Consider the following 17,399-nt stretch of genomic DNA (forward strand, 5'->3'; position numbering starts at 1 on the left):
GAAGGATACGTGTTCGATCCATGTTCACCAAATTATAATATGCTTATATATTTTATTTAGTAAATTTGAAAATCAATTTTATACGATTTATCATGTATATTTGAAACGTAATAACATCTATTTATAACACATTGCGGAATGAGAGGCATATAAAATTGAAATTGCCTAAGTTTTATGTTCTATGATTTGTTAAACGAAAACCAAACTCTTAAACTTTCTCGTCCTCAAAGGTAAAGTTGTGACCCTATTACTATCTTATCGTAAAGTTTAAGGGATTTGAATTGATACGATTTAAAGATACAATTTGCTTTTATATTGTGACAAAAGTGTTGAGTTCTATATCATTATATACATTCTAAAGAAAGTCATCTCCTGTATGAAGAGGTTAGATAATAGGAGTCGTAATATTTTTGGTCAGCATTTTGAACTTTATCAATTTTGTAAGTTTCACTTTCACATCGGGATGACACACGGCCTTAAACACAATGAACGCGACTCACTCATATTGGAACTATTATAATGGTTTTATTTTATTTCATAAAATCTAACACAAATCAAATAAATAAAACTATATGGTTAATGCTATACTAATATGAAAAAATGTACACAATTAGTTGAAGTCTAATGAATACTAAAATTCTTAGGAGCTCATTACAACATACTCAACATAAATAACCTATCAGTTTAAAACCATTAACCTCAACAGAATTTGGATGATCGAAAGACACATTTATGTATTTCAACACTTAAAATAATATTAAAATGTGTGGTTCATTAAATCATGTTTAAGGTTAATAAGTTAAAAGACACATTTATGTATTTCAACACTTAAAATAATATTAAAATGTGTGGTTCATTAAATCATGTTTAAGGTTAATAGGTTAATGACATATGAAATTTGTGACTAACATCTAATTTAGGAAAAAAAATTGTGTCAGAATAACATTATTCTTGTTTTTCATTCGTTTAGTATCATCTGAGAGTAGAAAATTAAAAATTAATGTATCATACACAAAATATATCACTAAGTAGCCTAAAAGAATGACTAGCGGGGATAACTCAATTGGGAGAGCGTTAGACTTAAGATCTGAAGGTCACGTGTTCGATCCACGTTCATCGCATTATAATATGCTTATATATTTTATTTAGATAATTTGAAAATCAATATTATACGATTTATCAGGTATATTTGAAAGGTATTAACATCTATTTATAACACATTGCGGAATGAGAGGCATATAAAATTGAAATTGGGTAAGTTTTATGTTCTATGATTTGTTAAACGAAAACCAAACTCTTAAACTTTCTCGTCCTCAAAGGTAAAGTTGTGACCCTATTACTATCTTATCATAAAGTTTAAGGGATTTGAATTGATACGATTTAAAGATACAAATTGCTTTTATATTGTGACAAAACTATTGAGTTCTATATCATTATATACATTCTAAAGAAAGTCATGTCCTGTATGAATAGGTTAGATAATAGGAGTCGTAATATTTTTGGTCAGTATTTTGAATTTTATAAATTTTGTAAGTTTCACTTTCACATCGGGATGACACACGGCCTTAAACACAATGTACGCGACTCACTCATATTGGAACTATTATAATGGTTTTGTTTTATTTCATAAAATCTAACACAAAACAATAAAATAAAACTATATGGTTAATGCAATACTAATATAAAAAAATGTACACAATTAGTTGAAGTCTAATGAATACTAAAATTCTTAGGAGCTCATTACAACATACTCAACATAAATAACCAATCAGTTTAAAACCATTAACCTCAACAGAATTTGGATGATCGAAAGACACATTTCTGTATTTCAGCACTTAAAATAATATTAAAATGTGTGGTTCATTAAACCATGTTTAAGGTTAATAAGTTAAAGGACATTGTTATCGTTAAGACCCATCATTAAAATAAACATTAATGACATATGAAATTTGTGACTAACATCTAATTTAGGTCAAAATTTTGGGTCAAAATAACCTTATTCTTGTTTTTCATTCGTTTAGTATCAACTGAGAATAGAAAATTAACAATTAGTGTATCATACACGAAACATATCACTAACTTGCCCAAAACAAAGACTAGCGGGGATATCTCAGTTAGGAGAGCGTCAGACTGAAGATCTGAAGAATACGTGTTCGATCCATGTTCACCAAATTATAATATGCTTATATATTTTATTTAGTAAATTTGAAAATCAATTTTATATGATTTATCAGGTATATTTGAAACGTAATAACATCTATTTATAAGACACTGTGGAATAAGAGACATATAAAATTGAAATTGGGTAAGTTTTATGTTCTATGATTGGATAAACAAAAACAAAACTCTTAAACTTTCTCGTCTTGAAAGGTAAAGTTATGACCCTATTACTATCTTATCGTAAAGTTTAAGGTGTTTGAATTATACGATTTAAATATACAAATTGCTTTTATATTGTGACAAAAGTGTTGAGTTCTATATCATTATATACATTCTAAAGAAAGTCATCTCCTGTATGAATAGGTTAGATAAAAGGAGTCGTAATCGTTTGGTCAGCATTTTGAATTTTATCAATTTTGTAAGTTACACTTTCACATCGGGATGACACACGGCCTAAAACACAATGAACCCGACCCACTCATATTGGAACTATTATAACGGTTTTGGTTTATTTCATAAAATCTAAAACAAATTAAATAAATAAAACTATATGGTTAATGCAATACTAATATGAAAAAATGTACACAATTAGTTGAAGTCTAATGAATACTAAAATTCTTAGGAGCTCATTACAACATACTCAACATAAATAACCAATCAGTTTAAAACCATTAACCTCAACAGAGTTTGGATGATTGAAAGACACATATCTATATTTCAACACTTAAAATAATATTAAAATGTGTGGTTCATTAAATCATATTTAAGGTTAATAAGTTAAAGGACCTTGTTATCTTTAAGACCCATCATTAAAGTTAACATTAATGACATATGAAATTTGTGACTAACATCTAATTTAGGTCAAAAATTTATGTCAAAATAAGATTATTCTTGTTTTTCATTAGTTTAGTATCATCTGAGAGTAGAAAATTAACAATTAATGTATCATACACAAAATATATCACTTAGTAGCCCAAAAGAATGACTAGCGAGGATAACTTAATTGGGAGAGCGTTAGACTTAAGATCTGAAGGTCATGTGTTCGATCCACATTCACCTTATTATAATATGCTTATTCATTTTAGTTAGTAAATTTGAAAATCATTTTTATACGATTTATGAGTTTTATTTGAAAGGTATTAACATCTATTTATAACACATTGCGGAATGAGAGGCATATAAAATTGAAATTGGGTAAATTTTATATTCTATGATTTGTTAAACGAAAACCAAACTCTTAAACTTTCTCGTCCTCAAAGGTAAAGTTGTGACCATATTACTATCTTATCATCAAGTTTAAGGGATTTGAATTGATACGATTTAAAGATACAAATAGCTTTTATATTGTGACAAAAGTGTTGAGTTCTATATCATTGTATACATTCTAAATAGAGCCATGCCCTGTACGAATAGGTTAGATAATAGGAGTCTTAATATTTTTGGTCAGCATTTTGAATTTTAGCAATTTTGTAAGTTTCACTTTCACATAGGGATGACACACAACCTTAAACACAATGAACGCGACCCACTCATATTGGAACTATTATAATGGTTTTGTTTTATTTCATAAAATCTATCACAAATTAAATAAATAAAACTATATGGTTAATGCAATACTAATATTAAAAAATGTACACAATTAGTTGAAGTCTAATGAATACTAAAATTCTTAGGAGCTCATTACAACATACTCAACATAAATAACCAATCAGTTTAAAAGTATTAACCTCAACAGAATTTGGATGATCGAAAGACACATTTCTGTATTTCAACACTTAAAATAATATTAAAATATGTGGTTCATTAAATCATGTTTAAGGTTAATATGTTAAAGGACCTTGTTAGCTTTAAGACCCATCATTAAAATAAACATTAATGACATATGAAATTTGTGACTAACATCTAATTTATGTCAAAATTTTGTGTCAAAATAACTTTATTCTTGTTTTTCATTCGTTTAGTATCATCTGAGAGTAGAAAATTAACAATTAATGTATCATACACAAAATATATCACTAAGTAGCCCAATAGAATGACTAGTGAGGATAGCTCAGTTGGGAGAGCGTCAGACTGAAGACCTGAAGGTAACGTGTTTGATCAACGTTCACCGCATTATAATATGCTTATATATTTTATTTAGTAAATTTGAAAATCATTTTTATACGATTTATCAGGTATATTTGAAAGGTAATAACATCTATTTATAACACATTGCGGAATGAGAGGCATATAAAATTGAAATTTGGTAAATTTTATGTTCTATAATTTGTTAAATGAAAACCAAACACTTAAACTTTCTCGTCTTCAAAGGTAAATTTAGGATCCTATTACTATCTTATCATAAAGCTTAAGGGATTTGAATTGATACGATTTAAAGATACAAATTGCTTTTATATTGTGACAAAAGTGTTGAGTTCTATATCATTATATACATTCTAAAGAAAGTCATGTCCTGTATGAATAGGTTAGATAATAGGAGTCGTAATATTTTTTGTTAGCATTTTGAATTTTATCAATTTTGTAAGTTTCACTTTCACATCGGGATGACACACGGCCTTAAACACAATGAACGCGACCCACTCATATTGGAACTATTATAATGGTTTTGTTTTATTTCATAAAATCTAACACAAATTAAATAAATAAAACTATATATGATTAATGCAATACTAATATGAAAAATGTACACAATTAGTTGAAGTCTAATGAATACTAAAATTCTTAGGAGCTCATTACAACATACTCAACATAAATAACCAATCAGTTTAAAACCATTAACCTCAACAGAGTTTGGATTATTGGAAGACACATATCTGTATTTCAACACTTACAATAATATTAAAATGTGTGGTTCATTAAATCATGTTTAAGGTTAATAAGTTAAAGGACCTTGTTATCTTTAAGACCCGTCATTAAAATTAACAATAATGACATATGAAGTTTGTGACTAACATCTAATTTAGGTCAAAAATTTATGTCAAAATAAGATTATTCTTGTTTTTCATTAGTTTAGTATCATCTGAGAGTAGAAAATTAACAATTAATGTATCATACACAAAATATATCACTAAGTAGCCCAAAAGAATGACTAGCGAGGATAACTCAATTGGGAGAGTGTTAGACTTATGATTTGAAGGTCATGTGTTCGATCCACGTACACCGCATTATAATATTCTTATATACTTTATTTAGTAAATTTGAAAATCATTTTTATATGATTTATCAGGTATATTTGAAAGGTATTAACATCTATTTATAACACACAGAGGAACGAGAGGCATATAAAACCGAAATTGGGTAAATTTTATGTTCTATGATTGGTTAAACGAAAACCAAACTGTTAGACTTTCTCGTCCTCAAATGTAAAGTCGTGACCATATTACTATCTTATCATAAAGCTTAAGGGATTTGAATTGATACGATTTAAAGAAACAAATTACTTTTACATTGAGACAAAAGTATTGAGTTCTATATCATTATATACATTATAAAGAAAGTCATGTCCTGTATGAATATGTTAGATAATAGGAGTCGTAATATTTTTGGTCAGCATTTTGAATTTTATCAATTTTGTAAGTTTCACTTTCACATCGGGAGGACTCACGGTCTTAAACACAATGAACGCGACCCACTCATATTGGAACCATTATAATGGTTTTGTTTTATTTCATAAAATCTAACACAAATTAAATAAATAAAACTATATGGTTAATGCAATACTAAAATGAAAAAATGTACACAATTAGTTGAAGTCTAATGAATACTAAATTTCTTAGGAGCTCATTACAATATACTCAACATAAATAACCAGTCATTTTAAAACCATTAACCTAAACATAATTTGGATGATTGAAAGACACATATATGTATTTCAACACTTAAAATCATATTAAAATGTGTGGTTCATTAAATCATGTTTAAGGTTAATAAGTTAAAGGACCTTGTTATGTTTAAGACCCATCATTAAAAATAACATTAATGAAATATGAAATTTGTGACTAACATCTAATTTAGGTCAAAATTTTGTGTCAAAATAACATTATTCTTGTTTTTCTTTTGTTTACTATCATTTCAAAGTAGAAAACAAACAATTAATGTATCATACACGAAATATATCACAAAGTAGCCCAAAAGAGTGACTAGTGGGGATAACTCAGTTGGGAGAGCGTCAGACTGAAGATCTGAAGGTCACGTGTTTGATCCATGTTCACCGCATTATAATATGCTTATATATTTTATTTAGTAAATTTGAAAATCATTTTTATACGATTTATCAGGTATATTTGAAAGGTAATAACATCTATTTATAACACATTGCGGAATGAGAGGCATATAAAATTGAAATTGGGTAAGTTTTATGTTTTATGATTGGATAAACAAAAACAAAACTCTTAAACTTTCTCGTCTTGAAAGGTAAAGTTATGACCCTATTACTATCTTATCTTAAAGTTTAAGGTGTTTGAAATATACAATTTAAATATACAAATTGCTTTTATATTGTGACAAAAGTGTTGAGTTCTATATCATTATATACATTCTAAAGAAAGTCATCTCCTGTATGAATAGGTTAGATAAAAGGAGTCGTAATCGTTTGGTCAGCATTTTGAATTTTATCAATTTTGTAAGTTACACTTTCACATCGGGATGACACACGGCCTAAAACACAATGAAGCCGACCCACTCATATTGGAACTATTATAACGGTTTTGGTTTATTTCATAAAATCTAAAACAAATTAAATAAATAAAACTATATGGTTAATGCAATACTAATATGAAAAAATGTACACAATTAGTTGAAGTCTAATGAATACTAAAATTCTTAGGAGCTCATTACAACATACTCAACATAAATAACCAATCAGTTTAAAACTATTAACCTCAACAGAGTTTGGATGATTGAAAGACATATATCTATATTTCAACACTTAAAATAATATTAAAATGTGTGGTTCATTAAATCATGTTTAAGGTTAATAAGTTAAAGGACCTTGTTATCTTTAACACCCGTCATTAAAGTTAACATTAATGACATATGAAATTCGTGACTAACATCTAATTTAGGTCAAAAATTTATGTCAAAATAAGATTATTCTTGTTTTTCATTAGTTTAGTATCATCTGAGAGTAGAAAATTAACAATTAATGTATCATACACAAAATATATCACGAAGTAGCCCAAAAGAATGACTAGCGAGGATAATTCAATTGGGAGAGTCTTAGACTTATGATTTGAAAGTCATTTGTTCGATCCACGTACACCGCATTATAATATTCTTATATATTTTATTTAGTAAATTTGAAAATCATTTTTATACGATTTATCAGGTATATTTGAAAGGTATTAACATCTATTTATAACACACAGAGGAACGAGAGGCATATAAAACCGAAATTGGGTAAATTTTATGTTCTATGATTGGTTAAACGAAAACCAAACTCTTAGACTTTCTCGTCCTCAAATGTAAAGTCGTGACCATATTACTATCTTATCATAAAGCTTAAGGGATTTGAATTGATACGATTTAAAGAAACAAATTACTTTTATATTGAGACAAAAGTATTGAGTTCTATATCATTATATACATTATAAAGAAAGTCATGTCCTGTATGAATATGTTAGATAATAGGAGTCGTAATATTTTTGGTCAGCATTTTGAATTTTATCAATTTTGTAAGTTACACTTTCACATCGGGAGGACTCACGGTCTTAAACACAATGAACGCGACCCACTCATATTGGAACCATTATAATGGTTTTGTTTTATTTCATAAAATCTAACACAAATTAAATAAATAAAACTATATGGTTAATGCAATACTAAAATGAAAAAATGTACACAATTAGTTGAAGTCTAATGAATACTAAATTTCTTAGGAGCTCATTACAATATACTCAACATAAATAACCAGTCATTTTAAAACCATTAACCTAAACATAATTTGGATGATTGAAAGACACATATATGTATTTCAACACTTAAAATCATATTAAAATGTGTGGTTCATTAAATCATGTTTAAGGTTAATAAGTTAAAGGACCTTGTTATGTTTAAGACCCATCATTAAAATAACATTAATGAAATATGAAATTTGTGACTAACATCTAATTTAGGTCAAAATTTTGTGTCAAAATAACATTATTCTTGTTTTTCTTTTGTTTACTATCATTTCAAAGTAGAAAACAAACAATTAATGTATCATACACGAAATATATCACAAAGTAGCCCAAAAGAATGACTAGTGGGGATAGCTCAGTTGGGAGAGCGTCAGACTGAAGATCTGAAGGTCACGTGTTTGATCCATGTTCACCGCATTATAATATGCTTATATATTTTATTTAGTAAATTTGAAAATCATTTTTATACGATTTATCAGGTATATTTGAAAGGTAATAACATATATTTATAACACATTGCGGAATGAGAGGCATATAAAATTGAAATTGGGTAAGTTTTATGTTCTATGATTGGATAAACAAAAACAAAACTCTTAGACTTTCTCGTCCTCAAATGTAAAGTTGTGACCATATTACTATCTTATCGTAAAGCTTAAGGGATTTGAATTGATACGATTTAAAGAAACAAATTACTTTTATATTGAGACAAAAGTATTGAGTTCTATATCATTATATACATTATAAAGAAAGTCATGTCAGGTATGAATATGTTAGATAATAGGAGTCGTAATATTTTTGGTCAGCATTTTGAATTTTATCAATTTTGTAAGTTTCACTTTCACATCGGGAGGACTCACGGTCTTAAACACAATGAACGCGACCCACTCATATTGGAACCATTATAATGGTTTTGTTTTATTTCATAAAATCTAACACAAATTAAATAAATAAAACTATATGGTTAATGCAATACTAAAATGAAAAAATGTACACAATTAGTTGAAGTCTAATGAATACTAAATTTCTTAGGAGCTCATTACAATATACTCAACATAAATAACCAGTCATTTTAAAACCATTAACCTAAACATAATTTGGATGATTGAAAGACACATATATGTATTTCAACACTTAAAATCATATTAAAATGTGTGGTTCATTAAATCATGTTTAAGGTTAATAAGTTAAAGGACCTTGTTATGTTTAAGACCCATCATTAAAAATAACATTAATGAAATATGAAATTTGTGACTAACATCTAATTTAGGTCAAAATTTTGTGTCAAAATAACATTATTCTTGTTTTTCTTTCGTTTACTATCATTTCAAAGTAGAAAACAAACAATTAATGTATCATACACGAAATATATCACAAAGTAGCCCAAAAGAATGACTAGTGGGGATAGCTCAGTTGAGAGAGCGTCAGACTGAAGATCTGAAGGTCACGTGTTTGATCCATGTTCACCGCATTATAATATGCTTATATATTTTATTTAGTAAATTTGAAAATCATTTTTATACGATTTATCAGGTATATTTGAAAGGTAATAACATATATTTATAACACATTGCGGAATGAGAGGCATATAAAATTGAAATTTGGTAAATTTTATGTTCTATAATTTTTTAAAAAAAACCAAACACTTAAACTTTCTCGTCTTCAAAGGTAAATTTATGACCCTATTACTATCTTATCATAAAGCTTAAGGGATTTGAATTGATACGATTTAAAGATACAAATTGGTTTTATATTGTGACAAAAGTGTTGAGTTCTATATCATTATATACATTCTAAAGAAAGTCATATCCTGTATGAATAGGTTAGATAATAGGAGTCGTAATATTTTTTGTTAGCATTTTGAATTTTATCAATTTTGTAAGTTTCACTTTCACATCGGGATGACACACGGCCTTAAACACAATGAACGCGACCCACTCATATTGGAACTATTATAATGGTTTTGTTTTATTTCATAAAATCTAACACAAATTAAATAAATAAAACTATATGGTTAATGCAATATTAATATGAAAAAATGTACACAATTAGTTGAAGTCTAATGAATACTAAACTTCTTAGGAGCTCTTTACAACATACTCAACATAAATAACCAATCAGTTTAAAATCATTAACCTCAACAGAATTTGGATGATTGAAAGACACATATCTGTATTTCAACACTTAAAATAATATTAAAATGTGTGGTTCATTAAATCATGTTTAAGGTTAATAAGTTAAAGGACCTTGTTATCTTTAAGACCCATCATTAAAATTAACATTAATGACATATGAAATTTGTGACTAACATCTAATTTAGGTCAAAAGTTTATGTCAAAATAAGATTATTCTTGTTTTTCATTAGTCTAGTATCATCTGAGAGTAGAAAATGGACAATTAATGTATCATACACGAAATATATCACAAAGTAGCCCAAAAGAATGACTAGCAAGGATAACTCAATTGGGAGAGCGTTAGACTTAAGATCTGAAGGTCACGTGTTCGATCCACGTTCATTGCATTATAATATGCTTATATGTTTTATTTAGTAAATTTGAAAATCATTTTTATACCAATTATAAGGTATATTTGAAAGCAAATAACATCGATTTATAACACACAATGGAACGAGAGGCATATAAAATCGAAATTGGGTAAATTTTATGTTCTATGATTGGTTAAACGAAAACCAAACTCTTAGACTTTCTTGCCTTCAAAGGTAAAGTTATGACCATATTACTATCTTATCATAAAGCTTAAGGGATTTGAATTGATACGATTTAAAGAAACAAATTACTTTTATATTGAGACAAAAGTATTGAGTTCTATATCATTATATACATTATAAAGAAAGTCATGTCCTGTATGAATATGTTAGATAATAGGAGTCGTAATATTTTTGGTCAGCATTTTGAATTTTATCAATTTTGTAAGTTACACTTTCACATCGGGAGGACTCACGGTCTTAAACACAATGAACGCGACCCACTCATATTGGAACCATTATAATGGTTTTGTTTTATTTCATAAAATCGAACACAAATTAAATAAATAAAACTATATGGTTAATGCAATACTAAAATGAAAAAATGTACACAATTAGTTGAAGTCTAATGAATACTAAATTTCTTAGGAGCTCATTACAATATACTCAACATAAATAACCAGTCATTTTAAAACCATTAACCTAAACATAATTTGGATGATTGAAAGACACATATATGTATTTCAACACTTAAAATCATATTAAAATGTGTGGTTCATTAAATCATGTTTAAGGTTAATAAGTTAAAGGACCTTGTTATGTTTAAGACCCATCATTAAAATAACATTAATGAAATATGAAATTTGTGACTAACATCTAATTTAGGTCAAAATTTTGTGTCAAAATAACATTATTCTTGTTTTTCTTTCGTTTACTATCATTTCAAAGTAGAAAACAAACAATTAATGTATCATACACGAAATATATCACAAAGTAGCCCAAAAGAATGACTAGTGGGGATAGCTCAGTTGGGAGAGCGTCAGACTGAAGATCTGAAGGTCACGTGTTTGATCCATGTTCACCGCATTATAATATGCTTATATATTTTATTTAGTAAATTTGAAAATCATTTTTATACGATTTATCAGGTATATTTGAAAGGTAATAACATATATTTATAACACATTGCGGAATGAGAGGCATATAAAATTGAAATTGGGTAAGTTTTATGTTCTATGATTGGATAAACAAAAACCAAACTCTTAGACTTTCTCGTCCTCAAAGGTAAAGTTGTGACCATATTACTATCTTATCATAAAGCTTAAGGGATTTGAATTGATACGATTTAAAGAAACAAATTACTTTTACATTGAGACAAAAGTATTGAGTTCTATATCATTATATACATTATAAAGAAAGTCATGTCCTGTATGAATATGTTAGATAATAGGAGTCGTAATATTTTTGGTCAGCATTTTGAATTTTATCAATTTTGTAAGTTTCACTTTCACATCGGGAGGACTCACGGTCTTAAACACAATGAACGCGACCCACTCATATTGGAACCATTATAATGGTTTTGTTTTATTTCATAAAATCTAACACAAATTAAATAAATAAAACTATATGGTTAATGCAATACTAAAATGAAAAAATGTACACAATTAGTTGAAGTCTAATGAATACTAAATTTCTTAGGAGCTCATTACAATATACTCAACATAAATAACCAGTCATTTTAAAACCATTAACCTAAACATAATTTGGATGATTGAAAGACACATATATGTATTTCAACACTTAAAATCATATTAAAATGTGTGGTTCATTAAATCATGTTTAAGGTTAATAAGTTAAAGGACCTTGTTATGTTTAAGACCCATCATTAAAATAACATTAATGAAATATGAAATTTGTGACTAACATCTAATTTAGGTCAAAATTTTGTGTCAAAATAACATTATTCTTGTTTTTCTTTCGTTTACTATCATTTCAAAGTAGAAAACAAACAATTAATGTATCATACACGAAATATATCACAAAGTAGCCCAAAAGAATGACTAGTGGGGATAGCTCAGTTGAGAGAGCGTCAGACTGAAGATCTGAAGGTCACGTGTTTGATCCATGTTCACCGCATTATAATATGCTTATATATTTTATTTAGTAAATTTGAAAATCATTTTTATACGATTTATCAGGTATATTTGAAAGGTAATAACATATATTTATAACACATTGCGGAATGAGAGGCATATAAAATTGAAATTGGTAAATTTTATGTTCTATAATTTTTTAAATAAAAACCAAACACTTAAACTTTCTCGTCTTCAAAGGTAAATTTATGACCCTATTACTATCTTATCATAAAGCTTAAGGGATTTGAATTGATACGATTTAAAGATACAAATTGGTTTTATATTGTGACAAAAGTGTTGAGTTCTATATCATTATATACATTCTAAAGAAAGTCATATCCTGTATGAATAGGTTAGATAATAGGAGTCGTAATATTTTTTGTTAGCATTTTGAATTTTATCAATTTTGTAAGTTTCACTTTCACATCGGGATGACACACGGCCTTAAACACAATGAACGCGACCCACTCATATTGGAACTATTATAATGGTTTTGTTTTATTTCATAAAATCTAACACAAATTAAATAAATAAAACTATATGGTTAATGCAATATTAATATGAAAAAATGTACACAATTAGTTGAAGTCTAATGAATACTAAACTTCTTAGGAGCTCTTTACAACATACTCAACATAAATAACCAATCAGTTTAAAATCATTAACCTCAACAGAATTTGGATGATTGAAAGACACATATCTGTATTTCAACACTTAAAATAATATTAAAATGTGTGGTTCATTAAATCATGTTTAAGGTTAATAAGTTAAAGGACCTTGTTATCTTTAAGACCCATCATTAAAATTAACATTAATGACATATGAAATTTGTGACTAACATCTAATTTAGGTCAAAAGTTTATGTCAAAATAAGATTATTCTTGTTTTTCATTAGTCTAGTATCATCTGAGAGTAGAAAATGGACAATTAATGTATCATACACGAAATATATCACAAAGTAGCCCAAAAGAATGACTAGCAAGGATAACTCAATTGGGAGAGCGTTAGACTTAAGATCTGAAGGTCACGTGTTCGATCCACGTTCATTGCATTATAATATGCTTATATGTTTTATTTAGTAAATTTGAAAATCATTTTTATACCAATTATAAGGTATATTTGAAAGCAAATAACATCGATTTATAACACACAATGGAACGAGAGGCATATAAAATCGAAATTGGGTAAATTTTATGTTCTATGATTGGTTAAACGAAAACCAAACTCTTAGACTTTCTTGCCTTCAAAGGTAAAGTTATGACCATATTACTATCTTATCATAAAGCTTAAGGGATTTGAATTGATACGATTTAAAGAAACAAATTACTTTTATATTGAGACAAAAGTATTGAGTTCTATATCATTATATACATTATAAAGAAAGTCATGTCCTGTATGAATATGTTAGATAATAGGAGTCGTAATATTTTTGGTCAGCATTTTGAATTTTATCAATTTTGTAAGTTACACTTTCACATCGGGAGGACTCACGGTCTTAAACACAATGAACGCGACCCACTCATATTGGAACCATTATAATGGTTTTGTTTTATTTCATAAAATCGAACACAAATTAAATAAATAAAACTATATGGTTAATGCAATACTAAAATGAAAAAATGTACACAGTTGGTTGAAGTCTAATGAATACTAAATTTCTTAGGAGCTCATTACAATATACTCAACATAAATAACCAGTCATTTTAAAACCATTAACCTAAACATAATTTGGATGATTGAAAGACACATATATGTATTTCAACACTTAAAATCATATTAAAATGTGTGGTTCATTAAATCATGTTTAAGGTTAATAAGTTAAAGGACCTTGTTATGTTTAAGACCCATCATTAAAAATAACATTAATGAAATATGAAATTTGTGACTAACATCTAATTTAGGTCAAAATTTTGTGTCAAAATAACATTATTCTTGTTTTTCTTTCGTTTACTATCATTTCAAAGTAGAAAACAAACAATTAATGTATCATACACGAAATATATCACAAAGTAGCCCAAAAGAATGACTAGTGGGGATAGCTCAGTTGGGAGAGCGTCAGACTGAAGATCTGAAGGTCACGTGTTTGATCCATGTTCACCGCATTATAATATGCTTATATATTTTATTTAGTAAATTTGAAAATCATTTTTATACGATTTATCAGGTATATTTGAAAGGTAATAACATATATTTATAACACATTGCGGAATGAGAGGCATATAAAATTGAAATTTGGTAAATTTTATGTTCTATAATTTTTTAAATAAAAACCAAACACTTAAACTTTCTCGTCTTCAAAGGTAAATTTATGACCCTATTACTATCTTATCATAAAGCTTAAGGGATTTGAATTGATACGATTTAAAGATACAAATTGGTTTTATATTGTGACAAAAGTGTTGAGTTCTATATCATTATATACATTCTAAAGAAAGTCATATCCTGTATGAATAGGTTAGATAATAGGAGTCGTAATATTTTTTGTTAGCATTTTGAATTTTATCAATTTTGTAAGTTTCACTTTCACATCGGGATGACACACGGCCTTAAACACAATGAACGCGACCCACTCATATTGGAACTATTATAATGGTTTTGTTTTATTTCATAAAATCTAACACAAATTAAATAAATAAAACTATATGGTTAATGCAATATTAATATGAAAAAATGTACACAATTAGTTGAAGTCTAATGAATACTAAACTTCTTAGGAGCTCTTTACAACATACTCAACATAAATAACCAATCAGTTTAAAATCATTAACCTCAACAGAATTTGGATGATTGAAAGACACATATCTGTATTTCAACACTTAAAATAATATTAAAATGTGTGGTTCATTAAATCATGTTTAAGGTTAATAAGTTAAAGGACCTTGTTATCTTTAAGACCCATCATTAAAATTAACATTAATGACATATGAAATTTGTGACTAACATCTAATTTAGGTCAAAAGTTTATGTCAAAATAAGATTATTCTTGTTTTTCATTAGTCTAGTATCATCTGAGAGTAGAAAATGGACAATTAATGTATCATACACGAAATATATCACAAAGTAGCCCAAAAGAATGACTAGCAAGGATAACTCAATTGGGAGAGCGTTAGACTTAAGATCTGAAGGTCACGTGTTCGATCCACGTTCATTGCATTATAATATGCTTATATGTTTTATTTAGTAAATTTGAAAATCATTTTTATACCAATTATAAGGTATATTTGAAAGCAAATAACATCGATTTATAACACACAATGGAACGAGAGGCATATAAAATCGAAATTGGGTAAATTTTATGTTCTATGATTGGTTAAACGAAAACCAAACTCTTAGACTTTCTTGCCTTCAAAGGTAAAGTTATGACCATATTACTATCTTATCATAAAGCTTAAGGGATTTGAATTGATACGATTTAAAGAAACAAATTACTTTTATATTGAGACAAAAGTATTGAGTTCTATATCATTATATACATTATAAAGAAAGTCATGTCCTGTATGAATATGTTAGATAATAGGAGTCGTAATATTTTTGGTCAGCATTTTGAATTTTATCAATTTTGTAAGTTACACTTTCACATCGGGAGGACTCACGGTCTTAAACACAATGAACGCGACCCACTCATATTGGAACCATTATAATGGTTTTGTTTTATTTCATAAAATCGAACACAAATTAAATAAATAAAACTATATGGTTAATGCAATACTAAAATGAAAAAATGTACACAGTTGGTTGAAGTCTAATGAATACTAAATTTCTTAGGAGCTCATTACAATATACTCAACATAAATAACCAGTCATTTTAAAACCATTAACCTAAACATAATTTGGATGATTGAAAGACACATATATGTATTTCAACACTTAAAATCATATTAAAATGTGTGGTTCATTAAATCATGTTTAAGGTTAATAAGTTAAAGGACCTTGTTATGTTTAAGACCCATCATTAAAAATAACATTAATGAAATATGAAATTTGTGACTAACATCTAATTTAGGTCAAAATTTTGTGTCAAAATAACATTATTCTTGTTTTTCTTTCGTTTACTATCATTTCAAAGTAGAAAACAAACAATTAATGTATCATACACGAAATATATCACAAAGTAGCCCAAAAGAATGACTAGTGGGGATAGCTCAGTTGGGAGAGCGTCAGACTGAAGATCTGAAGGTCACGTGTTTGATCCATGTTCACCGCATTATAATATGCTTATATATTTTATTTAGTAAATTTGAAAATCATTTTTATACGATTTATCAGGTATATTTGAAAGGTAATAACATATATTTATAACACATTGCGGAATGAGAGGCATATAAAATTGAAATTGGGTAAGTTTTATGTTCTATAATTTTTTAAATAAAAACCAAACACTTAAACTTTCTCGTCTTCAAAGGTAAATTTATGACCCTATTACTATCTTATCATAAAGCTTAAGGGATTTGAATTGATACGATTTAAAGATACAAATTGGTTTTATATTGTGACAAAAGTGTTGAGTTCTATATCATTATATACATTCTAAAGAAAGTCATATCCTGTATGAATAGGTTAGATAATAGGAGTCGTAATATTTTTTGTTAGCATTTTGAATTTTATCAATTTTGTAAGTTTCACTTTCACATCGGGATGACACACGGCCTTAAACACAATGAACGCGACCCACTCATATTGGAACTATTATAATGGTTTTGTTTTATTTCATAAAATCTAACACAA

At 27.5% G+C, this 17,399-nt stretch overlaps 4 non-coding genes across 4 annotated transcripts; all 4 read left to right on the forward strand.

Annotated features, from left to right (window-relative positions):
• The first annotated feature begins 1,048 nt into the window (after positions 1-1,048).
• Positions 1,049-1,121, forward strand: TRNAL-UAA (transfer RNA leucine (anticodon UAA)). Its single transcript has one exon. It is a non-coding gene; the product is annotated as a tRNA-Leu (tRNA).
• A 9,381-nt stretch (positions 1,122-10,502) lies between these two features.
• On the forward strand, positions 10,503-10,575 carry TRNAL-UAA (transfer RNA leucine (anticodon UAA)). Its single transcript has one exon. It is a non-coding gene; the product is annotated as a tRNA-Leu (tRNA).
• Positions 10,576-13,652: 3,077 nt separating this feature from the next.
• Positions 13,653-13,725, forward strand: TRNAL-UAA (transfer RNA leucine (anticodon UAA)). Its single transcript has one exon. It is a non-coding gene; the product is annotated as a tRNA-Leu (tRNA).
• A 2,029-nt stretch (positions 13,726-15,754) lies between these two features.
• On the forward strand, positions 15,755-15,827 carry TRNAL-UAA (transfer RNA leucine (anticodon UAA)). Its single transcript has one exon. It is a non-coding gene; the product is annotated as a tRNA-Leu (tRNA).
• The last annotated feature ends 1,572 nt before the right edge of the window (positions 15,828-17,399 follow it).

Source organism: Lathyrus oleraceus, chromosome 5, assembly GCF_024323335.1.
Source record: "Lathyrus oleraceus cultivar Zhongwan6 chromosome 5, CAAS_Psat_ZW6_1.0, whole genome shotgun sequence".
In the NCBI taxonomy this organism is placed as follows: domain Eukaryota; kingdom Viridiplantae; phylum Streptophyta; class Magnoliopsida; order Fabales; family Fabaceae; genus Lathyrus; species Lathyrus oleraceus.